At 39.2% G+C, this 27,872-nt stretch overlaps 1 protein-coding gene and 2 long non-coding RNA genes across 6 annotated transcripts in view; 2 read left to right on the top strand and 1 right to left on the bottom strand.

The window, feature by feature from the left end:
* LOC124148049 (PDF receptor-like) overlaps window positions 1-27,872 on the bottom strand; it is a 257,692-nt gene that overhangs the window by 107,810 nt on the left and 122,010 nt on the right. The window lies entirely within an intron of this gene.
* On the top strand, window positions 3,775-6,200 carry LOC124148050. The gene is made up of 3 exons (XR_006862914.2): window positions 3,775-3,822; window positions 4,890-5,138; window positions 6,068-6,200. It is a non-coding gene; the product is annotated as an uncharacterized LOC124148050 (long non-coding RNA).
* Window positions 12,689-15,033, top strand: LOC124148054. The gene is made up of 3 exons (XR_006862917.1): window positions 12,689-12,791; window positions 13,993-14,248; window positions 14,873-15,033. It is a non-coding gene; the product is annotated as an uncharacterized LOC124148054 (long non-coding RNA).

Below are 27,872 nucleotides of genomic sequence, written 5' to 3' on the forward strand. Positions count from 1 at the left end.
GATCCGTCGCCATGCCCTCAGATTCCAATGACACCAAGCCAAGTCTCTGATGATGAGCACTTAACAAGGGACGTCTGATGATTCCTTCGTGGTTTCAACCCAAATGCTTTTAGTCGTATCGGACAGTTCTGGTGGACAGATGCCTGTTGCGAAGCCATTGTTCTTTCAGAGCTGTACCCGAGGCAAAGGGTTGTCGCCTCACAAGACGTGCTAGAGCCCTGTCGTCCTTTCGGTTGTCTTTCGGTGCGGCCCCAGTCGCGGACGATAGCTTCTACTTCACGTGTCTGTCAGTGGCCGTATGGTCATAGCCAAGTGGACGTCCAATGACTCTGTATGACATATCTGTATCATGTAGGCCAATAATTTGCCAACGGAGTGCCTCTGATAGCCTCCTCCTGCGTGCCACGGCTACATGTGCTGACTAAACAATCGGATAATTGCCACTTTATATATCCTTACTTGCAATCAATATCATGCTCCACGTTAATATGTTTCTGTGTTTGGGCGACTCAGTCAGTTATTATCATGACCATACTGAAGATCCACAGCCATTCTAAGAATGAGTATCATGAAACTTGAATTTTAAAAACGGGTATATCACTGTTCTTTTTTTTGTCAGGGGTCCTTACTTTCCAGGCATATACATTAACTCAAAGCAACAAACATTTTCACAAAGGATTCTTTTTTGTATTTTGTATTCTGCTTTTATTTTTTTTATGAAAGTTCAAAGTGTAAAGTCGTACAAATAAAGTACACTGGCGACATCTACTGTTTGATGTGCAGACAAACTGCTCTTGAAGACAACATTGATCATGAACGTGTCAGCATCATTCAGTCGGCTCTTCAATTTATTCCTTACATTCCGTTTAGTGTCCGTTCTTGCCTAAAATCTTTAACAAATATTTTTATTAATATAATGGTCTCTGGCATCAAATACTCACAAACACTAAATCTATGAAAATGCATTCTGTTTATCTTGCGATTACTGGGTCTGTTTCTATCTGTTTGTACATATGGTCATCCCTCTTGACGCCATAAATGTCCCTATATGCATGATGACTTGTGTTAAGCTGTGAGCACTTTCAACGGGTTCTCAGACATGTGACATAAATAAGCCCTTGGGTACAAGGGATGGAATGATCATCTTGTAAAATGCACTGAGGTATCTCAGTGAATGGACAATAACAAGGGGTTTAATGTAAGATCGATGTTCCATGTTTTGTTTTTGTTTTTTAGACAAACGAAAGCGACCTTTAATGTAAAGCATCTAAAGTATGTTTTATTACAAAAGCAGACACCATTGCCCTGTGCACCATTGCGAATGGTATGTGATATAAAAACAAACAAAAGATTATTATATTCATATCAGAGTATATTTATTATAATCTGAAGAGCAAAATAACCTTTACGTCTCAGTTGATTTTATCATATGTTTGATTTCAAATTGAAAAGTAAGTTAGCTAGACTATATCCAAACAATGAACGGTACTGTTCTGGCGCTTAGTCAGCTCTCAAAGAATACTTCTACATGGTGAAATTTTCAAAATATAATTTAATTTAAATCTATCAAAACACTTTAAAAAATGTTTACATGATACACAAGTGCCGATGAGTATTTTAGACATAATATCTTTGCCTTTTCGACACAACATATCAAACATGGTAGGGGTCAAGTAGTTGCAAATTCATTTCCTGTCCCAGTCTCCAATGACCTGTTGACTTTTACTCAAAATGACCAATTGCAAGTCGCACATTTTTGCAGCAATGAGTGATAGTTAAAGAGACTTAATCAAATTTAACAACAGTTCTTTTAATTTTCAATTGCATAAAATTTTAAAGCAAATTCGGTTTACTTTAATTTGCTCCTCACGTGAGTTGGTCAGTGAGGTGGGATTGGTGAAATGGGGTTTAACGTCGCGTACAATGTTATTGTATTTATATATCGACGTACTTGGTTGTGTGTGTGGCTGTTTGTACTAGTCCGGGCTAAAGCCGATTTTACAGTGCTTGCACGGTGCGATACCATGCCGCAGTTTTACATAAATACTCCCTCAGACACATTGTACCGATTTTATAGTGCTAGCCCACTGGTATATCATGTCGCAGTTAAACATGAATACCCCATTAAATAATACCAACTCCGAGCCGACCAGACCTTATTTTAACCCCTTCGTATCGAGAGCCAGGCAGGGTAACAACAAGTACCATAGTTTAACGTCTTTTGGTATGATGCGGCCGGGAATTGAACCCCTGACCTTCTACCTCCGGGCAAAGGTTCCACACCATTGACCACGGCGGCGGTCGAGTGAGTCAGTGAGTTTTACGCCACAGTGACACCGTACTCAACTATTAAACAAGGATACTATGTACAACATAAATAGGCAGCTTGGGTTGTAACTCCCCAGGGAGCGGAGAATGATTGTTGAGTGCACGCTGATCCACTGACCGGGGTAATAATTTAGTGCGCTTTGAGCAACCGCATGGTGGATGGAAAACAGCGCCTAACAAATGCGCGTATCATCATCATCATCATCATCATCATCATCATTTTTAACTAAACGGAATATCAGGTGTTACCTAACAAAGATGAGTAAACGTGCGTACCAGGGACTCTTGGGGATGTTCTGATGTACTGAAGCAATCATACCCATGAAAGTGGGAGCCACCCGGGGTATAACTCCACACAATAAATTACAAATACTCAGCAACCTTTCTGTATCCTGTTTCGTCGCTTTAAACATTAATCTGGGGAGTGTTCCTGTTCGCAGATGGTGTATTGACGATAGATACAACACAGTGAAAAAACAATAGGGTTTAACGTGTAGATACCAATTCACAATCCCGATCCAACCTTTCAAAGTTTTGCATACACAATCATTATGTTATTTTACATTATATCAAGATGTTCATGTTTTCTTTTTGCATTTCGAAAACATAAAGGCCTTTAATTAATTGACATTTTATCGTATTTCAACACGAACGTGTAAAATAGTGAATACTCTTAAAGTGTATGTCATAAAATCTCAGGATTGATTGACATATATATTATTATTTATCATTATTGCACTGTGATCTTGAAATGATCTTATTGCATTGTATTTTTTACCGCCTTCTTGGTCTAGTGGTAGAGTGTCTGTCCGGAGAGCGGAATGTCGGGGGTTCGATCCCCGGCTGCGTCATACTAAATGATGTTACAAGATGGTACTTGTTTTTACCCTGCCTGGCACACACACACACGCGCGCGCGCGCACACGCACACACACACACACACACACACACAAGCACACACACAAGCACACACACACACACACACAAGCACACACATTTCATCTCACCTGCAATACATGTCATGCCTCAAGCAAAACAGCAGTTCAAGACAACCACATGCAGAATAATATGCAATAGGAAACCTTTTTCTTACATGTATATGCATGTGCTATATGTGATTAAAGCTGATCTGTTGAAATGTAAATGTTGAAATCTTTAATCTTGAACGATTTCAACACGATTTTTTGTACAGCTCTTAAAACATGAAACGTCAACAACCAGTCAGGGATTGCTTTACCTTGACATGCATTTCAATTTTCGACTCTACATTATAATTTACATGACACATATTTCAGCTCTCTCACAAGTGGCTTTGAAGATGATCGAATATTACTGTTAGTGAGACAACAACCGTTCCCCGAGGGGCAACGTGGGTTTATTAGTTTGTTGTGTGTGCATAATTAGCATGGAATTTCTCCACGTGCTATATAACATCGCCCACGCTATCAGCGGTCAGTACAACAGTCCGTGCCAAGTGAAGATACGTCAACACATGTGAGTATATATTTTCAATGTTTTTAATTTTCAAAGAAAAGTTTTGCTTTTTATGACGGTTTTATTTCACTTAGAAATTGAACACCATGCATATTATACTAGGTGAGGTGAAATGGGGTTTAATGTCGCGTTCAAGATTATTGCACTTATATAGCAACGTGCATGCACGCACGTGTGTGTGTATGTGTGTATGTGTGTATGTGTGTGTCTGTGTGTGCACCCTTCTTGCCAGACCCATCCTTCAATGACTGTGATTGACATCCAGTCTTTTCATCTTCCCATGACTTTCAGTAACAGGTACGTTCCCTTTATACAACAGACACGGCAGATGTGATGTGGTGGATATCATAGTATGACCAATCCGGTTATCGTTTTGTCGTTAGTGTGACTTTGGTGTGCAAGAATAGGGTATGCAAAAATGGGTGAAATGAGATTTTATGTCGCGTTCAATATTATTGCACGTATATAGCGACGTGCATGTATGTGCCTGTGGCTGCTTGTACCAGTGCCGATTAGGCTACTAGACCACTGAGATACCATGCTGCAGTTTAAAACTCAATATACGGACTCCAAGCCTACCAGACCTTGGTTCGCCCCTTAATACCGCGCATGAGGCATGGAAACATGAAGTACCATAGCTTAAAGTCTGAACTGGCGCCAGATGAATCAAATCGGGTGTGCACACATTGAAGGATTTATAGTGTACACATCGGTATTTACATCTATACTTTTATAAACACAAAAAATAATTGAGAATATTCTTAAGTATAACCAAAATTATGGGGTGGGTGGGGTCGTCTGCACGCCTAAACTCTATGATTCTGAGTTCGAATCCCGGGTCTCTCCGATCATGTTTCAGAGTTTGTCAGCACCATACCCGTAATAGTTGGTTTCACCATAGAGGTAAACGTCACTTCCGGTTTTCCTCCCACATTAAGCTGACATGCCGTGATATAACTGGAATACTGTTAGCGGCGTTAAACCCTACTCACTCACTCCAAAATTACGTCCGTTAATGCTTAGTCATGCTGTCCGTATTCATGTATATGTCCTGTATCTATTTTTAGAAAAATGCTTGAGAAAATCATCGTCTTCCTACTGATAGCTGTTGCTATGGTGACAGCGTTCTATCAACCGTACTACAACCCATACGCATACAATGTATATGGCTATGGATATGGCTATGGAAATGACTGGGACGATCAGTATTATCCATACTATCAACAACAGTTCAACTATTACAACCCCTATTGGTATTATTTCGACTGAGACTGATCAAGGGCCAGCCTCACCCCCGACTATCAATACTTAACAAGGTACCTATCATCTTGAATGGGATTGTTGGTGATGTCTGTTTTAACATATACTACTCAACTCTTATTAGGGATATTTTTATCATTCCTTGATGCACAAAACAACAAACAAACAAACAACAACAAATCATGATCAGAGATCGGGTGCCGGGTGAGAATAGATGCCCAACATTTAAATGTTGTTGGTTTTTTGTTTGTTGTTTAACGCCGCACTCAGCAATATTCCAGCAACATGACGGCGGTTTGTAAATAATCGAGGCTGGACCAGACAAACCAGTGATTTATATCATGAGAATCAATCCACGCAACTGGGATACTATTACATGCATCAACCAAGTCAGCGAGCCTGACCAACAGATCTCGTTAGTCGCCTCTAATGACAAGCATAGTCGCCTTTTACAGCAAGCACATGTACATGTTGCTGAGGACCTATTCGTGACTTCGAATTCGTGCCCCGAAGGATTATTACCACGTATTATTATTATCAACCACTTTTTTCTTGACCAGTCTTGATTATTTACAGGCCGCCTTTGTTTACCAACATTCACTCACTAACTCCTTATTAGAGGTCGTTAAATTTGTAAATACTTGCTTCGGGTAATTCATTATTGTCCTGAATGAAGCGAACATTTTTTGCTAAAGTTTATTTATGCATTGAACCTGCTTCATTTCTCTCTCAGTAAAACTCGTTAATCCAGACGAGCCTTTAACGTCTTTAAGTAAAAGACATTACAACCATAATTCTTAATCAGGACGATTTCATCGGGAACGGTACCGTCCGTGTCAACGTTGTTTCAATGTATAACTTTAATACGTTTATGGCGTCAAAACAAAGTAAATAAATATCTCTGAAACTTCCTTCTTCAATTTATACAACAAAAATAATGCCGTTATAATAACATGACTTAAAACATATTATTCTTTTGTTTTAGAGTTCTCAGCATCGCTATCACAGACTACGAGTATCCAGCTCAAGCATCGACCTACAGGTGTGACTGAACTCGGAGGTGTGATGTCATTATTCTGTCGCACTGATTTTAATAAATATTTCATACTTTCTTAAAACACCTGGTGTGTGTAATTATTTTGCACAGCTGCAGCCCTGTCATGAATTATCGGTTGCTTCACGGCATGGAAGGTCGTTGGATGTACACGAACATTCAGCTCTAAAATCCCGTACACTCGGAAGTCACACAAAAATGAATTATCATCAGGTGGTACAAATCGAGATATGTCCTTGTGATAATATCAGATCTGTCTTACCACAGAGGGTTCGGTATGGTCATTCGAAATGGCAAACTCCGGCGCAGTAGTGACATAGCATAACACCACTGCCACAAGCTAATTTGCTTATCACGTGACCTGACTTTTCCCTTGTTTGTAAACAAACGTAATTTATCTGAAATCAGAATAGAACGGACTAATGCAAGTATTTCGGGTCGCTTTAAATATTGTTTTGCATAAATATATAGATATGCTACTTCAACTGCGACAGTGTTGTTGTTGTTGTTTGTTGTTTAACGCCGCATTCAGCAATATTCCAGCTATATGACGGAGGTCTGTAAATAATCGAGTCTGGACCAGACAACGACAAGCATAGTCGCCTCTTACGACAAGCATAGTCGCCTCTTACGACAAGCATAGTCGCCTCTTACGACAAACATAGTCGCCTCTTACGACAAGCATAGTCGCCTCTTACGACAAGCATAGTCGCCTCTTACGACAAGCATAGTCGCCTCTTACGACAAGCATAGTCGCCTCTTACGACAAGCATAGTCGCCTCTTAAGGCAAGCATGGGTTGCATGACAATAAATATTTACACATCAAAGTGACCGTATCGCTCGATGACAGCACCCGGAGCCTAACAACCACTGTAAGCATGGGATAACTACGCAAATGGAAATAGTCTTTCACGATTAAGGATATTTTCACAATGAAAGTTAACCATTCTGTGACACATGTTTATCTAGATATGTAGACTTGTCAAAACAGTTGAAAAAACATAATGCAGTATCTTGAATGAACTTTGTAAGATGTGACGGATCGTCACATGTCGCGGTCAGTGGCAGAGGTACTGTGCTGGTCGCATGGAACTCTGGGTAGGAGAGTGTCAAAATGTGTACGGGTCAATTATGACGTGACAGGGAGATGACGTCATATGGGACACTATGACGTCATAATGTCCGTATAGGACAGGTGCCCGGCTTGTATGGCATCATTTTTACAAGACGGCGACTAGCCAATTGAATAGCTGGAGTTTAGTACGAGAAGTGACAACATAGTTATATTTATAAACAGAAATGTATAATTTTTATTATGTATTATGTAAGTTATACCATTGCTGGAAATTAAGAGTTCACTTACATGAAACCTGCATAACGTTACTAGAGCGTTGCTAAATGAGGCGTAAAACCACAAACACTCACTCATTCATCTACACACTCATTCACACCCTCATACCATCAAATTAGAATCAAGGGCTTTCAATCACTCACCATTCCAACAACTCATCTACTCACTCACTCACTCATCTACACACACATCACACCAACCTACCAACATGTTAGAATGAACAGCTTTCAATCACTCATCATTCCTCTCCATTCTACTCACTCACTCACTTCACAAATGAAATCATATTAGCATCAACTGCGAATGACATTGATGAAATCGGTATTCCAGGACAATATCAAATAGACCATATCCGCGTGCCATCGGTGTTAATACGTTTTACTGACAGAGGTCTGTGCCCTGTGACAATATACACAACACGGGATAGCTATGGAGGAAACCATCTTCCACCAGACAAAAGCCAATACTCTTAATCTGACACTACCATCTATCATCCACGATGACATCTGAAAACAAGAATATGGAAGGCGGGCAGGGATTTTTTCCGAAGCTAAATATAGACATTTTTCGGTCAAACATCCATTCATCATCCTGCTCAGCTCAGAATTGAGAGCCACACTCATCTTCGCCAAAACTGATGTGGGCATGAGAAATCCAATATCAAGGTAAAAGGGTACATTGAGTGTAGTGCTTTTGGGATTCTGAAGCAATGCCGTTGAGTGTCTGGGAGACCGAAATGACATCTTATTGCTCTTATAATTTACGGAAAAACGCCCCTTTGGGATTATTCGTCACAAAACCCATAATGGTTTTTTAAAGTAGATTGATTGTCAAGTGCAGAGTCATTACATCGTAATGAAAACATATCCAAGAAACCGTTTGGAGTTTATGAGTGAATATGGTGTAACGCAAAATTGGAATAGGTTTTTAGTTATAGCTTTGCGTGTCAAATTGATGTGGAGGAAAGGTCGAACAAAAACCGAGAAATATGATCAGGAAGATTATGGGATTCGAGCCCAGGGTCATAGTTCATCTGAGGGATGCCTAGAGGACGTAATTCTGCACAGCCAATTGCAGCTCCCGAAAGACACGACTAGGCATGACATCCGCATGAACATGCAGCAAATTTTATTGTTTATCCACCGCTGATTTCATGCTGGTTTTTCCAGCAACGTCACAGCAACCTGAAGTTAGCAGCGGGGACGTTTTGAGCTATTCGTTTTTAGAATAACTAAATACAAGCCAGCCTGATTTAAAGGCTGCATGTTGATTAGCTACAGTAATGGGATCAAATACACTGCATCTCCTTTAAGAAAATGACAGCAGGTTTGTCTGACAAGTGCACCATCTTCCAAAATCAGTTTTGGTATTCAAACCGCTGTTTCCTAATTGAGTGTATGTCTATCAAACTGACAAATATAAGGTAGTCTAACCTATGTTAAAGCAGTTGTTTAGGTGCTAAGTTCTGTCCAGTATCTGGAATCTAAACAGCACCGACAGATATTGTCTTCTCGTCTTTCTGTCAATCTTTTATCAGCAACAATATCAATACAAAGTTTGTGTTTAGTTATTGGAAAAAACAAAAGCTAAAGACGAACCCGCAGCTAGCTTCAAGCTGCTCAATATCATAGCTAAGATCACTGTGAATCTGAAGCATCGAACTCTGGTCTTTTGGGAGACCTGGGAACGCTGCTTTAAACACCATTCTTATTGTCCCTTTGTAGTTCTGAAACCAATATCATTGTGCTAACATTGTTGGGATATTTTGTTGGTGTGATCACGGTGTTATACAGGTGTGACAACGTTGCATGTGCGACGTGGTTGTTTCTTTCTTATAACAAAGTTGAATTGTTCCTACTGATCATGTGACCATCAAATAACGACAACCACACACAGAGACCCAAAGAGCGATAACTACTGACATGAATTTTTAGAAGTTCCCTGACACAATTCCGTGTACGAATTAATAAGCCAAAAATATAATTATAACACTAAGATGTTTTTGAAACAAATAATTTGTCCTTGGGTTGAATAGATCGTCCGCTAGACATGCTCCCAACACGACTCCCGCTCCCAAACTCGTGGGATATTAAATGGCCGGCCCGTATTATAATTATAAAACTTGCGCCAGATCGGAAACTACAGCTTGTATATAAACTGACTGGGAAGAGAAAGCATACACCAAACATGTATGATGATGACTAAAAGTGAAACAAACAAGAAACGGTTGTTCGATGGTGATGTATTTAATACGGGTATGTATACACATGCACAAACGTTAAGCGCCAACATATTCATAGTCTCTTGATTTCACGTGTGGGAATCAGAAATACGAAATATATGATGATGTATAAGGCTTCCTTAGTACCTTAGTACCTTCCTATGAACCCAAATTTGTCCAGATACCACAAGGAAAGCGTGCTTTACGTGTTGCTGCAGTTCCCCTACCCTATAAATAGTGAAATTCAAGTTTCAGATTCGTGGTTGCATGTTGCTCCTGTGTAAGATTCCCCTTCCAATAGAGGTTAAAAATCAGCTATGGTGAGGAGAAAGTTAACGAACGCTGAAAGATGGCAAGTGATAGGCATGAAAAATGCTGGCATGTCATGCAGGGCCATTGCAAGACAAATGGGTCGTCATCACAGTGTTATCACTCGTTTGATTGTCAAACATGGTCAAACCAATGATGTCAATGACAGGCATAGGTCTGGTAGGCCAAGAAATACCTCTAACAGAGAGGATAGACGTCTTTTCAGGATAGTCAGACGAAATCCATTTGCCACTTCAACAGATTTAAGACTGCAGTGGATTACCAATAAGAGACTCGACGATGACCGTAAGGCGTCGCCTCAGAGCGGCTGGTTATAACGCCAGAAGACCAGTAAAACGTCCTCAACTGACTGAGAGACACATGCGGAATCACCTGATATGGTGTCGTGCCCGTAGTCGATGGAACTTGGCCAACTGGAGAAGGATCCATTGGTCTGACGAGTGTCGAATGCTGCTACGAACTGTTGATGGTCGAATACGTGTTTGGAGGCAACACTCGTTTTGCACCAAGGAACATCCAGAAAACTTTAGCATGTGGCGGGGAGGGAGGGGGGGGGGGGGGGGGGGGGGGGTCTGTCATGAAATGGGGATGAGTTTCCTTCGGCTGCAAACTTCCGCTGGTGACAATTCGTGGATGGCCAACAATACCAAAATGCCGTTCTTCGTCCAGTGGTAGTCCCTCATTTTGACAACCATCCTCTTCAGACAAGACCTGTTTAAGTGGGCGACAATGCTAGACCACACAGATCTCGGGCAGTTTTGGCTTATTTGCGTCAAGTAGCTATTGCCACTCTTCCTTGGCCGGCCTGTAGTCCGGATCTTAATCCGATTGAGCATCTCTGGGACATTCTTGGCCGGAAAATCAGACATCGTGATGCCCCAGTTCAAAATCTCGCTGGACTTGAAGCCGCACTTCATGAAGAATGGATCCGTTTGCCTCAGAGAAGCATTCAACGACTTGTAATGAGTATGAGGCGTAGGGTTGAAGCTGTGGTCAATGTCCGTGGATCATACACACCTTAATGACGTTTCTGTCTTGCAATAGACTCTGCACTCCTTAGGGTGTCTATGTGACACATGATATGGTCTGCTGATATCATGACAGTTACATGACAAAAAAGGTTTTTCAATGTTTTCTAATCCTTCAATTTCTGGTCTTCGGTAAAATTCCTTTCTGCTCATATTCTTTTGGAACACAAGATAAACTTGCTTTGGGACAACTTTTGCATCACATGAGGTTTACATATACGACTTATAACAATCGTTCATCTCGTTATAATAGTCATCATTAAGTGCCAAAAGTAACAGCTCACAAATATGGTGGGTGGCGCTTAACTTTTGTGCATGTGCATTATTTTGGACCTTAGGTTTGCAGTCTTTCGGTGACTGTTTTCAGCCTTGTATAACGTTTGCAATTTTTGTTCTAATCCAGTTTTTTTTAAGTATAACATTATACATAACTTTGAAGTCTTGGTCGAATTTTCGGAGAGTCGTTGGAGGAATTGTACAGGACACTGAGCAGCGTTTCGTTCCTAAGAAGTTCCAGAATCCTTGACTGGTTTGAATCCCAAATTCGCCTTGATTAAGTTTCGCTGTTACCACTCACTCACTCACTCACTCACTCACACTATTGACTTGCCTTTGCATGTGTGTGTAACTTTGGTATCGTCACTATTTGACAGTGAGTCATAAACACATGGTCATGATATAGTCGGAATCGTACAATCGACTGTTTTGGGCAGAGATTTCTCATGATTATGGAAAGTGTTTTGCCGCTTATAAAGCAACCTTCAATGCAGGGCATGTCAACTTGTTACCAGTTTATTTACATTAAAAAGGTATATCATAGCATTGCGCAGGAATGAACATACATGTGCAGTGAAAAAACGTAAGATATATAGGTGTATATATATATATAAGTAACCATATAGGTTCATGTGTGACAAAAACATATATTTGTTACACTGTAAATAATTTAATGAAATATTATCATGATGTCAATCACACGATTGTCTAGTCCTCGATTATTTACATATGGCGGGAATAGCGCTGGAATATTCACTCACTCACTCACAAATTCAATCATTTCCGACAAATCAAGTCATATTAGCGTCAAGGGCCTGCATAACAGTAGTCCTGATAATATGGAAGGTGAGCGGTGAGCAATAAATAGCAGTAATTAGACACTCTTCAGACAAATAACCATTCATCATCCTGTTTAGCTCAGAATTGAGCGCCATACTTACATGTATATTTCCCAAGTTTGAAAACTTCCCTCGGTAAAGAAGGGGGCGATCAGGTTTATTTTCTGAATACTAATTGTATTACTATCTATATATACATATGGCCATGCATGTAGACCAGCGTTGAGACGTGTTGAGTGTTCAATGCACACAGAAAGGTGACAGGAATGTGCCTGTGGGTAAAGGGGGAATAATGACCATCTTGTGGAATGCACAAAGATATTCGTGGTCCAGACGAAAGGACAATATAGGATAATTCAATGTCCAGCCAGTGTCTTTTTTCATGATTGATGCGTTGTAATACAACAAATATGTGAGACTCTTTCCACGTGGGGATTTGAATGAAGGTTTATGTACCGGGAAATGATCCATCCAGGGGCAATGTGGATTTAGTACTTTGTTGTTTGTGCATACTAGGCATAGTGTGTCCCCTAAAAGGTATATAACATCACAAGTGCTATGAGTGGTCAAGACAACAGTCTGTGCCAAAGTGTCGTGACTTCAAAAGGTGTGAGTATTTTATATTTTATTATGTCATCAGTACGATGTATTTTGTGTGTATACATATATTTATATCCGTGAGTAAGTATATTATGTGCTTATAATAAGTTTATAATGATTTTTGTCACTAGGACATGTGTACCATATGCGTGTGATACAAGCATGCTGGTCTCCATCAGACGAAAATATTGTATTTTGTAAGAGGAAGAGAAAGAGAAAGAGAAAGATGGCTTGTGGTAGGGGTAGCGGGGGTGCTACGAAACAAATTATCGCACATGACGCACATAATTCTTTTCCTACAATGAAGGCATATGTATGTCTTTTCAGTAAGAGACCGCCTCCGTGGTCTTGTGGTAGAGCGTCCGCCCGGAGAGCGGAAGGTCCACGGTTCGATCCCGGGCCGCGTCATACAAAAAGACGTTAAAAGATTGTACTTGTTGTTACCCTGTCTGGCGCTCGGCATTAAGGGGCTAAAACAAGGACTGGTCGGCTCGGAGTCAGTATACTGTGTCTGAGTGGGGTATTCATGTTAAACTGCGGCATGGTATCTCAGTGAGCTAGCACTATAAATCGGCATCAGTCCGGACTAGTACAAGCAGCCACACACACACATACACGTGCATGCACGTCGCTATATAAGTGCAATAATCTTGGACGCGACGTTAAACCCAATTTCACCTCACATTTCAGTAAGACAGTGGATACACTATAAGATAAAGGAATTCCCCCTCCCAACACATATACACACAAAAACCAACAATGCTTCCCTCACCATGCATGTGTACATTCTGAATAATAAATACGAATATTCCCTTAAACATCAAAATGTTCCTTTCCAGTATCACTTGATAAAATATCAAATACGAAAATAAAGATGCCTATTAATACAGCTAGTATCATCGTAGATGCTCGTGTGATGGTGGCCTTTGATTCTCCATCCCAACTTGAAATCGGGTTAATCAGTAAGATGAGTTGACGTTTCTCAAAAGGCCATGCCAATCAGAACAGCACGACAACAAATCACTTCATTGTTACTTCAAGTATATCTCGTTAACAATTACCTCGAAGGGCATTATGTCTTTCACTGAAATGAATGTAATTTTGAGAATTCAACACAACACTTCCCCGTGCTTGCATTACAGTAGCATATTTGAAGTGGTAGTAACCATATCTTATACACAAGCATGTACCATTCATGTATATATTTCAGAAGAAACAAAATGCTTGGAAAAATAATGGTTTTCCTGCTCATCGCTGTTGCTATGACGACGGCGTTCTATCTACCTTACTATGGATATGACGATGATTTTTATGACGATATCTATGATGACTTCGATGACTTCGATGACTTCGATGACTTCTATGACGATGATTTCTATCCATATCGACCCTATCGGTTCTTCGGCTAAGAGCCAACCATCTGCAAGTGCCAACCATTACTACTGGATGTCAAAGTGCTGAATAAGGTACGAAACATTTGGTACAGACAGTTGTTGGTGATTTCTTTTGAGGACATGTTTCTCCCTCTGTATCGAGGGGCGCAGGTCACATGACCTATTTCTTGTGTTCAAACGTCTTTCTTGCATTCAACTCTTTCAGAAGGGCCCGAATGGGACCCTGCTTAGAATATTTCCAAAGCACTGCTTGTCGTAAGAGGATCGTGTTAGGTGAAATTGGGTTCAACGTCATATATTGACCATTTTTGCACTAATGCCAAGCGCCAGGCAGGGTGACACCAAGTACCGTCTATTAACGGCTTTTCCTATGACACGGCCGGGGATCGAACCTCTGACCTTCCGCTCTCCCGGGCAGACGCACTTCCACTAGACCACGGATGCCATGTTAAACCCTATTTCACCTCACCTCACCTTACCCCGTCAATGAGGATAATCTTACTAGGAATGGCCCCACTTTGATGAACACGGTTTTAATAAGATTAATGTATACATTTACATAATGTGCACCTGTGATTCAATTGAATAAACATTTTAAAAAAGAAAAGGCTGTTTAACCTCTCTTCAATATATAATAGTATACGTAATGCACTTTACGTGAATCGTTACATAAAACATTTTGTTCTTTTTCTCAAGTGTTCAACAACCCTGTCACTGACTACGAGGATCCAGATTCAAGCATCGATCTACAAATATGGTTTCAGGCGATGGAAGTATAATGTTATTACCCTGTCGTATTTAATTATAAACATTTTATACTTTTATCATAAATAAATATTTCATAGTTTCTTAAAAAATATTTAGACTTTCAATTATTTCCACGGTGAAACTCTTTCGTGTGTCAACTCGGACGAAAAAACATGTGTTTGTATCCGTTTTGAACTTTTAAGAGTGGATATATAGAGTGGTATATTTTGATGCGGCTATAAGAAGCACAACATTTATATTCAAATGAAGGAATTGGGTCTGAACAGTATTTCAGTTATATCACAACGTGTCATCTCGAGGATGTTTACTACTTTAGTGAAACTGACAATCATTCGATGGTGCTTTCAGATCTAGAATCATAATCAATGTAAATCTGGAATTCCAACCAATGGTCATAGGACAAGACTGACACGCACCTTGATCAGCGACCTTATATGGAACCATATAGTTGCATGTGTGAACCAAAACATTTATTTGTTACACTGTATTTAATGTAAAGAAACACTCTCATGATGTCAATCACACGATTGTCTGGTTCTCGATTATTTACATATAGCGGGAATAGTGCTAGTATATTCACTCATGCACACACCAATTCAATCAGTTCCGGCAAATCACGTCATGTTCGCATCAAGGGCCTGCATAACAGTAATCCTGATAATATCGATATTCCAGTACCATATCAAATAGACCATATCCGTGTACCATCAATTTTAATACCTTTTACTGACAGAGGTCTGTGCCCTGTGACAATATGCACAACACAGTATAGCTATGGAGGAAACCATCGTCCACCAGACAAAAGCCAATACTCTTAATCTGACACTACCATCTATCATCCACGATGAAATCTGACAGCAAGAATATGGAAGGCGGGCAGGGATTTTCTCCGGAGCTATCTATAGACGTTTTTCAGACAAACATCCACTCATCATCCTGTTCAGCTCTCAATTGAGAGCCACACTCATCTTCGCCAAAACTGATGTGGGCATGAAAAATCCAATATCAAGGTAAAAGGGTACATTGAGTGTAATGCTTTTGGGATTTTGAAGCAATGCCGTTGAGTGTCTGGTAGACCGAAATGACATCTTATTGCTCTTATAATTTACGGAAAAAACGCCCCTTTGGGATTATTCGTCACAAAACCCATAATGGTTTTTTTAAAGTAGATTGATTGTCAAGTAATCTGCCAGTGCAGAGTCATTACATCGTAATGAAAACATATCCAAGAAACCGTTTGGAGTTTATGAGTGAATATGGTGTAACGCCAATGTGAACAGGTTTTCAGTTATATCATTGCGTGTCAAATTGATGTGGAGGAAAGGTCGAACAAAAACCGAGAAATATGATCAGGGATATTCTGATTCGAGCCCAGGGTCATAGTTCATCTGAGGGATGCCTAAAGGACGTAATTCTGCACAGCCAATTGTAGCTCCCTAAAGACACGACTAGGCATGACATCCGCATGAACATGTATCAAATTATTCTATTTATCCACCGCTGATTTCATGCTGATTTTTTCCAGCAACATCACAGCAACCTGAAGTTAGCAGCGGGGACGTTTTTAGCTATTCGTTTTAGAATAACTAAACACAAGACAGCAGTGGGCTCGTGATTCAAAGGCTGCATGTTAAATAGCTACAGTAATGGGATCAAATACACTGTAACTCCTCTGAAAAAATGACAGCAGATGTGTGACCATCTTTCAAAATCAGTTTTGTTATTCAAGCAGTAGTTTCCTTATTGAGTGTATGTCTATCAAACTGACAAATATATAGTAGTCTAACCTATGTTAAAACAGTCGTTTAGGTGCTAAGTTCTGTCCAGTATCTAGAATCTAAACAGCACCGACAAAGATATTGTCTTCTCGTCTTTCTGTCAATCTTTTAGCACTAACAATATCAATACAAAGTTTGTGTTTAGTTATTGGAAAAATCATATAGCTAAAGACGAACCCGCTGCTATCTTCAAGCTGCTCAATATCATAGCAAAGATCACCAGAAATCTGTAGCAGCGAACTCTGGTCTTTTTAAACACCATTCTTATTGCCCCTTTGTAGTTCTGGAACCAATATCATTGTGCTAACTTTGTTGGGATATTGTGTTGGTGTGATCACAATAATTGTGACAACTTTGCATGTGCGACGTGGTTGTTTCGTTCTTACAACAAAAGTGTATTGTTCCTACTAATCATGTGACCATGAAATAACGACAACCACACACAAAGTGCGACAAATACTGACATGAATTTGTAGAAGTTCCCAGACACAATTCCATCGTGTTTAAAACAATCAGGACCAGTGTAAGAATTAATAAGACAATAATATATAACACGAAGCTGATTTTGAAACAAATAATTTGTCCTTGGGTTAAAAAGATCGTCCTCTAGACATGCTGTCTCAAACAGAACTCCCCCTCCCAATCCCGTGGGATATTAAACGGTCGGCCCGTTTTATAATTATAAAACTTCCGCCAAATGGAAAACAGCTTTTATATAAACTGCCGGGGAAGATAAAGCACATACCAAAGTATGATGATGACTAAAAATGAAACAAACAAAAAACGGTTGTTCGATGGTGAGGTATTTAATACGGGTACGGTGTTTTGGACCTTACACTACTGCCTAGAAGTTCATTCCCCTTACACGCATGGGCAACGCGTTACGCAACCAGTGTGCACCCCGTCCGCCACTCGTGTGCAACGCGTGACACACTCATTAGAGGGGGAACAAACTTTTGACCAAAGGAGGACCCGTCTTAAGCTGAACCTGGAGGTGGTAACAAGGAGAGAAAATTTTGTTATCCTGACGAAAAATGATAATACACATGTATTTCCTAATGTCTCCTTTCTTTATGTGATTTTGTGGGAATAACATGAATACTGTTGCGATTAAATAGATCTGTTTTGTTTTATACGACCATTGCTTCTAAATCCGATGGTGTTAATTAAGAGAATACATGGTCCTGGAACATGTTATTGCAATTGAAATGCTTTTATTGTGATTTGACATTAACCGTCTGTAGTACGACTTTCAGTGATAATATGTATGAGGTTTGGCGGCGCATTGTTTTTATTGGACCCTGATTACTTTATGATGACTTGGACTCTTTATCACAGCTCCATAGCCGTGAGGCTGGAAAAGAGCAGCATGTAATTAATGAGGGTGGGTTATATCATTGAGGATACACTTGAGGGAGAGAATACTAATTACCGTACTACAGGAAGAGACCTGTAGACGTAAGCGCGGGGTTGTGTTTTAGCTGGCCGTTTGATAATGGCCGCCAGGAGAAGTGAGCTTTGCCTGCATCATCTAAAATAAATAATAAGATACAGCAGTGTTATTTTCACGGTCTGTTGAATAAACTCCCAGCGCAACGGTCAATGTATCTTCTACTTGATCCTTGATACATCATTTTGTCTTTCACAATATATAGTATTTCAACGTACAAAGGACACTGATCTAAAGCAATTCCGCGGGAGTAGTTGTTACCTGTGCATTACTGTATTTTCCCAGTGAGTACCCGGATGATATAGCAGAAATCTAGACTTGTTCGCGACCTGTGCTCGCCATTCGTAAGCGCATTTTAATTGAAAGTAGAAGGACGTATGGTCACACTGATCAACAAAAATGAAATACAGTTTTTGAAATGTAGGTATATTTGTGGGGAGCATCGGTAATGGTGATGCAGTTTTGATAAGTCACTTGCTTAGTAATTGTGCAATCTTCGTGTACACTATTTTGACTTGCAACACAGAGTAAATATTTCACTGAACATTGCTTATTTTACCGTGTGTATATGTTTACATTCAAAATGTAAACAGATTTCACTAAGGAAATGTATTAAAACGCCTAAATATTCAGTTTATTTCACAAATTAACTGAAAAATATGTCCATCTTTATTAATATGATAACGAATTCCAAATATGTTTAATACCATCACCAAGTACAGTTCTGTATTGTTTGGCTTCTTTTCTTAGCATAATTAATATATTGTGATGTGTTTAAGCTCTCTTGGTCGTCTTTATCATTTTTAGTCAGTCGGTTAAATAAATGAATGGATTATTCAGTCAATTTGTAAAATGACTGAAATATTTAGATATTTAATAAATTGCCTGAGTGAATCATATTTTACACATTGACTGTAACATATACACGCTTACAAAAGAAAATACTTGTGAAAACACCGTCTATCGCGCATCGAAAACCTTCCCAACCAAACGGAAAGGAACAAGAATGATTCTGTTCAAAGCTGCAGCGAATGAATGAAAACAAAATGCAAATATCATTATAACAACCTACCAAAGTTATAATGTATCCGGGAATATCAACATACAGGAACAATATCCATTGCGTCTGCAGCTGTACAAAAATACTTATTCGATGTAAAATGTCTATGTGAGAATCAAATACTTTAATAATAATTATTTGGAAACAATATTTGGAAACAATATTTGGAATATATATGAAATATATTAAAATATTTAAATATATCGTTTTTAAACGTTATTTAAATGTATCGAATAGTATAACCCGTGTTTGTTTCTTAACTGATCACTTATTTTGTTTCAATTGTTTCACATAGGTGCCAAGTTAGCTGAGAAAGCCCACGTGACAACTATTTTTATAATGTCCACGGTTCTTAAAAACATACATTGAGTTAGATAACAATGAACAACTAGTCAGTGTATTATCGGTTACCCTTTGAACAAAGTACATTCGATGGTCCTTCAGCATCAACATTGTCGAGGTGTAATTTCATTTGTTTCTTATAATAAAGCTTGAAATTCTTTATGATCCTGGCATCTAGTGTTAATTGATAAAGTTAATCTCTGCAGCCGGTGCGTGTCAAAACACGGGGTTGTGTACTCGCGGGCAGATGACCACGGAGTACGCTGACCACTGTGTCGGATTAACGAGACTGATTAATGAGTGATTTCAGTAATTCGTTGCAAATTAGGTGTGTCGGAGTCGGAGTGCGAGAATGTCGGATTAACGGGACTAAATAGCGCTGAATCAATCGGTTCTCATCATTTGTGTCGGATAAAGCCGAGCGTCGGATTAACGAGTGTCGGATTAACGAGACTTGACTGTATGTTGTTTTTACATCTGTACTTCACGCCATGATATGAGTATTCCCTAGGTTTAGTAACCCTACCTTCACATGTAAACACTTACTTTTGACGTATCCACTGTGCAAGATAACAGTAATTAATCAATCAACGTATTTCCTGTTGATCCTTTGATGTCTGGGAATGATCAGTTGATTTACAAAAAAAGTAAAGCAACTGATCATACATCACTTGCTGGGCTGCGACGTGCATAACTCACATTCCACCTCACTTCAAACCTGGATTTAGATTAAATAATTACCCCACGTACAAGAAAGACCAAATTTGAACCTTTATCGGGTAATCTGAGTTGTGCTACAACTAAGTATACATGTTATAAATTCATTAACTGAGCAGCAAGTGAATTACGACAAATACACAAGTGTAGGGTTATACCAGAAAATGTGGATGACAACAAGGGAGTAGTAATTGTATCATCCACGCAATCCGAAATCCGCAAATGCTTTCACTCAGGGATACTTTTTTATTATCAAACTGTAACAATCAGGGGTATTTCCAAATGACGACATCCGATGAGCTTTCGCCGTTATTTGTCTGTTTGTTTAGGCTGAAGAAATTAATTACCATGCGCCCTTTGTTGAAATCTTCATAGATCACGGGTAACCAATCAGTTTTCAAAAATGCGTAAGTTTATTTAGCTGTCCTTGCAGACTGGTAGCCCAGTCTCTTGTCACGCTCGGTTGCGTTAACGAGCAAATTGACTCACGGCAGCTAGTAAGCCCAAGCGGAAATCCAAAGGTCGTGCTACCTGAAGAATCAACCTTCATTTGCGAAATATCTACTGCTCTCAAAATCAATATTTCTTCCAATACTAAAAGTCAGAACTTTCTAACCAAGGAGTACCAGTTGAAACTGGTCGATGGCTGAACATTCCCAGGGAAGACAACCAGTGTCCACTCTGTGATTCTATCGCCGTGGGAGATGAATTGCATTACATCCGATGTGAAGCTTTTCACCAACGGCGATATGAACTCTTAAATAAGCAATATCTTAAGTTTCCAAACATTTAAGAAAATTATGACCACTAACAGTGTAAGAAATCTTAAAGGCCTATCTAAATTCCTTAACAATGTGTACAATACAATTGGTAAATTGTATTAGTATCCACGTATCCTATTTTTATTAAATTGTACATAATAAAAATTGTAGATAATTGTATGTCATGTTATTCTAAGAATAAATGAGTTTGAGTCCGACACCCGAGAAGAAGCCAGAGATTAGTGCCCCTTTTTGAATAGTTTACAATCATGTGTTTTACCGTTAGCTGTGTTGGCTTAAACGTATTTTTATTTCAAAAGAAATCTGTATCGGTAAAAAAGCAAAACATGCTTATGTAATACCTCTCCAGGTAACAACTTAACAACCGCTGGATATATATAAGAGAGTGATGAACATAAACATACAAAATGCACAAATGAAAGCAAGCAAGTGGTGTCTTTGAAATAAGGTAATGCAGTTTTCCTTTACTACATGCATAAACTTAAGCTACTCAAACCTTTTGCTTTTGACAATGATGTCATGAACTGATTTAAGAAGAGACATGTTTGTAGAACTGCTTAACTACTGCCATGTAATATAATTTTTAGACCATACCCATGTGTGTAGAAATACACAGTGTTTCTGATATTATCGTATTTTTTAACAGTTATAGAAAAAGTGAATTGCATCTTCAAGGTGATATCCACAAGTGCAGTCTGGTATGTCTGATACATTGCGTTGCGTCTGATGCGTTTAAGTCACTGCAGCCGAGCCTAAGGCGACAGTGGACAATTTGGCATGATCTATGAAAATATTTGAAGTCAAAATTATTAATAATTGCATCAGAACGATTAATTAAGGATTTGATTTCTTTTAATGAGCGAGCATTAGTTACTTCATCGGATAGAGGGTTCCGCAGGTTGATCATATCCAGAAAAAATGATAATAAGCATAGGACTGTGTTCTACATTTGATTGTTTGTATGTTGAATCTTTTCCTAAGGTTATATTTCCTGTTATCAGAGAATTGAATATACACTTTTCAAATAATTTGGCTAAGCAACTTGTGAGTGCTACAAGTCTATAATTTGAGCATTCATGTTCATCGCTGACACTGACACCGCATCAGCCCGGCAGTGGACTTGACACAATTATTTGCGCACCGATTATATAACTCCTACAGACAGGTGGGGTGGTTGTTCAAAGCGAAACGGACGACCCCGTCTGTTATCTAATAAATGCTGTGCGGCGCCTTTGATCTTGCCTCCAACCATACACCTTATAGTAGTAAACGACGATCAGGATGGCCTGGAAATAAACACAATTCTGTCTGCCCGGTGCATCCACAATTAACTAGAATGCTTCATATCTACAAATATATATAGAAAATAGATTGCACTTCTTTATTTAATCATTACCCTTTTTTACCCTAATAGTACAAGTGCTTCCCCGTGTGCGAGATAGGCTTAAGTCGGAAAGCGCACTGGTTATTGGAAAAATCATATAGCTAAAGACGAACCCGCTGCTATCTTCAAGCTGCTCAATATCATAGCAAAGATCACCAGAAATCTGTAGCAGCGAACTCTGGTCTTTTTAAACACCATTCTTATTGCCCCTTTGTAGTTCTGGAACCAATATCATTGTGCTAACTTTGTTGGGATATTGTGTTGGTGTGATCACAATAATTGTGACAACTTTGCATGTGCGACGTGGTTGTTTCGTTCTTACAACAAAAGTGTATTGTTCCTACTAATCATGTGACCATGAAATAACGACAACCACACACAAAGTGCGACAAATACTGACATGAATTTGTAGAAGTTCCCAGACACAATTCCATCGTGTTTAAAACAATCAGGACCAGTGTAAGAATTAATAAGACAATAATATATAACACGAAGCTGATTTTGAAACAAATAATTTGTCCTTGGGTTAAAAAGATCGTCCTCTAGACATGCTGTCTCAAACAGAACTCCCCCTCCCAATACCGTGGGATATTAAACGGCCGGCCCGTTTTATAATTATAAAACTTCCGCCAAATGGAAAACAGCTTTTATATAAACTGCCGGGGAAGATAAAGCACATACCAAAGTATGATGATGACTAAAAATGAAACAAACAAAAAACGGTTGTTCGATGGTGAGGTATTTAATACGGGTACGGTGTTTTGGACCTTAAGTTTGCAGTCTTTCGGTGACTGTTTTCAGCCTGGTAACTTGTTGATAATGTTTGTAATTGTTTGGTCAAATCCAGGTGTTAAGTGTATACTTTCTTTTGCGCAGTACTTTCATGATCTCCTTAACATTGCAATCTGGATAAATGTCAAAGCAATTCAACGTTATGAAAATGCTTTTATTTTTACTATATGTAACCTGTGTTCATCCGTGAATTTAAGTGCTTTGAAAACGAATTCTCACATGCAATTCCGATGTCCTGTACTATTTCATTTTATCTGAATGCTCGTATAGACATATGAAACACGAGATTGATAGCGCTAAGAACGATTTACGCCGTGGCTGCATTAAGACGTATAGGTCACATGATGTCACGGTAAAACCATGTCCATACACGGCAGTGATTGTGCTTCGGTCTCTACAGGAAGCTTTTGCACTGCTTATTTCGTTGCTTTAGAAGTGTTTAAAAAACGCTAAAAAACTGTATCTTTGAGACTATAACATTTTACATAACTATGAAGTCTTGCTCGAGCTCTCGGAGAGACACGGGTAGCACGGGGGTGGGGTGGTTGGGAGGGGTGAAGGTGGAGGAGGAGTCGTACAGGACACTTAGCAGAGTTTCGTTCCTTAGGAATGTCAGAATCCTTGACTGGTTTGAATCCCAAATTCGCCTTGATTAGGTTTTCAGTGTTATCAACACTTTTCGGTGTTATCAACACTGTACTCGTTCTCACTCACTCACTCACTCACTCACTCACTCACTCACATTTGTAAGCTCCGAATAACCGGACATATGATATTCACTTACATCAAATACTCATATACACCAATATACATAAAGCGCATGATGTATATCTGTTTATTCGTATGGTCATTTGTGTTGTTGCCATAAATGTCCCTAGCCATGCCAGATGACCTGTGATGTGCCGTACTGAGCGCTGAAACGCTCTCAGGGACATAAATATGTCCTTCGGAGGAAATGGTCAACTTGACGAATGTAAGAAGATACCCGCGGTCTACATGTTAAAAGAGTAATAAATCAATCAATGTTCAGTCAGTGGATTGATACTGTACCGTGTGTTCCCTTGTTATGTCAGGTGAACAATTGATTTGCCTTTGCATGTGTGTGTGACCGGGTGATTCATAAACACATGGTCATGATATAGTCGGAATCGTGCAATGTCTTATGATTATAGAAAGTGTTTTGTCGCTTCTATTTCACATTGAAAATTAAAAATGTATATCATAGCATTGCGTAGGAACGAAAATGCATGTGCTGTGAAAAACGTAAGATAGACCATATCCGCGTGCCATAGGTGTCAATACGTTTTACTGACAGAGGTATGTGCCCTGTGATATACACACAACACGGTATAGCTATGGAGGAAACCATCGTCCACCAGACAAAAGCCAATACTCTTAATCTAACACTACCATCTATCATCCACGATGAAACCTGGAGGCACAAATATGGAAGGAGAGCGGTGAGCAATAAATAGCAGTAAATAGACACTCTTCAGACAAATAACCATTCATCATCCTGTTAAGCTCAGAACATACTTACTTATGGCTTGAGAGCCATACTTACATATATCTTCGCCCAGTATGAATTGGGCATGAAAAATGCAATATCAGGTAAAAAGGACCCACTGAGTGTTATGCTTCTAGGATTCTGAAACAATGTCGTTGAGTGCCTAGTAGACCAAAAACGACATTGGCTGTAATAATGTCCGCAAAATACCTCCCTTGGGATTACCAGTCAGTAGGTGATATAAAGTCAACTCAGTTGATTATTTTGCTTATGTATTAACAAATAGTTTAATGGAAATATCCGTATTGAATCACTACATGGTAAAGAACAAATATCCGAAAAATGTTTGAACTAAATTTGAAACTAAACAAAATTGTTTTATACATTATGTGATGTAAATTATCTTATCATTATCTAAAACGAAATGGAAATTTTCCCTTTTCCTGTTGAATAACATGACTTTGTATATTTCATCCCCTGATCTGTGCCGCTCAGGAAAATATCCACTTTGTCAGATCACTCGAAGATATAAACATATTATATGACAAGAAAAGGGGAATATATCCTCTCTTTGTGTGACGCGGCAGAGTTGTTTTGCTCCATTTAACAATTTTCCAACAATATTTCAGTGACGTTCACCGAGTATTTACATTCACCTTTTGCACTGACCTCGAAAATCGAAACCGGGGGGGGGGGGGGGGGGGGGGGGGCTACATTATAAAGCGCTCACAAGAATTCCAAGAAACCGTTTGGAGTTTGGTGTAACGCCAATGTGAACAAGTTTTCAGTTATATCATTGCGTGTCAAATTGATGTGGAGGAAAGGTCGAACAAAAACCGAGAAATATGATCTGGGATATTCTGAGATTCGAGCCCAGGGTCATAGTTCATCTGAGGGATGCCTAAAGGACGTAATTCTGCACAGCCAATTGTTGCTCCCTAAAGACAAGACTAGGCATGACATCCCAATGAACATGTATCAAATTATTCTGTTTATCCACCGCTGATTTCATGCTGATTTTTTCCAGCAACATCACAGCAACCTGAAGTTAGCAGCGGGGACGTTTTTAGCTATTCTAAAACGAATAGCTAAACATGGGACAGCAGTGGGCTCGTGATTCAAAGGCTGCATGTTAAATAGCTACAGTAATGGGATCAAATACACTGTAACTCCTCTAAAAAAATGACAGCAGATGTGTGACCATCTTTCAAAATCAGTTTTGTTATTCAAGCAGTAGTTTCCTTATTGAGTGTATGTCTATCAAACTGACAAATATATAGTAGTCTAACCTATGTTAAAACAGTCGTTTAGGTGCTAAGTTCTGTCCAGTATCTAGAATCTAAACAGCACCGACAAAGATATTGTCTTCTTGTCTTCCCGTCAATCTTTTAGCAATAACAATATCAATACAAAGTTTGTGTTTAGTTATTGGAAAAATCCTATAGCTAAAGACGAACCCGCTGCTATCTTCAAGCTGCTCAATATCATAGCAAAGATCACCCGGAATCGTGCAATGGACTCTGCTTCTGGGAGAGATGTCTCATGATTATAGAAAGTGTTTTGTCGCTTCTTTTTCACATTGAAAATTAAAAAGGTATATCACAGCATTGCGTAGGAACGAAAATGCATGTGCTGTGAAAAACGTAAGATAGACCATATCCGCGCGCCATAGGTGTCAATACGTTTTACTGACAGAGCTGTGTGCCCTGTGATATACACACAACACAGTATAGCTATGAAGGAAACCATCGTCCACCAGACAAAAGCCAATACTCTTAATCTAACACTACCATCTATCATCCACAATGAAACCTGGAGGCACAAATATGGAAGGAGAGCGGTGAGCAATAAATAGCAGTAAATAGACACTCTTCAGACAAATAACCATTCATCATCCTGTTAAGCTCAGAACATACTTACTTATGGCTTGAGAGCCATACTTACATATATCTTCGCCCAGTATGAATTGGGCATGAAAAATCCAATATCAGGTAAAAAGGACACACTGAGTGTTATGCTTCTAGGAATCTGAAACAATGTCGTTGAGTGCCTAGTAGACCAAAAACGACATTGGCTGTAATAATGTCCGCAAAATACCTCCCTTGGGATTACCAGTCAGTAGGTGATATAAAGTCAACTCAGTTGATTATTTTGCCTATGTATTAACAAATAGTTTAATGGAAATATCCGTATTGAATCACTACATGGTAAAGAACAAATATCCGAAAAATGTTTGAACTAAATTTGAAACTAAACAAAATTGTTTTATACATTATGTGATGTAAATTATCTTATCATTATCTAAAACGAAATAGAAATTTTCCCTTTTCCTGTTGAATAACATGACTTTGTATATTTCATTCCCTGATCTGTGCCGCTCAGGAAAATATCCACTTTGTCAGATCACTCGAAGATATAAACATGTTTTATGACAAGAAAAGGGGAATATATCCTCTCTTTGTGTGACGCGGCAGAGTTGTTTTGCTCCATTTAACAATATTCCAACAATATTTCAGTGACGTTCACCGAGTATTTACATTCACCTTTTGCACTGACCTCGAAAATCGAAACCGCTACTTTTGCGAGAGTGTAAAGTGTAAATTCCTTTGTTGTTGCAGAAACTCAAAACCATTGTGCTGACAACGCAGTACCGTTTCATGGTAGTGACAACGTTGGAAGTGTCACATTGTTGTTCCTGTACATCACTTGACAGCTACAAACAGAATATCAAAGGAGATAACTCCTAACTCCATGGCGTCGAACAAAATCATTTGGTTAATAAATAAATAGATGGGGGGGGGGCTACATTATAAAGCGCTCACAAGAATTCAACACATGTTAGACTCAAATCTTGAGATGTGCTTGTGTGCATTGTTTCCAACGCATATTTGGCAGCCAGTGATCCCTTATTCATTTCCATCAGTTGGTGACATTTAAATCTTTGAACAATAGCATTTATAATTGCAGCCCTACACACACCCCGTTTGCTGCCCTAGTGACATCGTACCTGTCTGCACAGAAAACTGCATTGTTACTTAATTAAAAGTTCAAATGTCATAGTTCAACTGTATGTATGGTGCAATCAAGCACAAAGTACACGATTTTGTATATTCAAT

Source organism: Haliotis rufescens, unplaced genomic scaffold (assembly GCF_023055435.1).
Source record: "Haliotis rufescens isolate VD_foot unplaced genomic scaffold, xgHalRufe1.0.p SCAF_10, whole genome shotgun sequence".
NCBI lineage: Eukaryota > Metazoa > Mollusca > Gastropoda > Lepetellida > Haliotidae > Haliotis > Haliotis rufescens.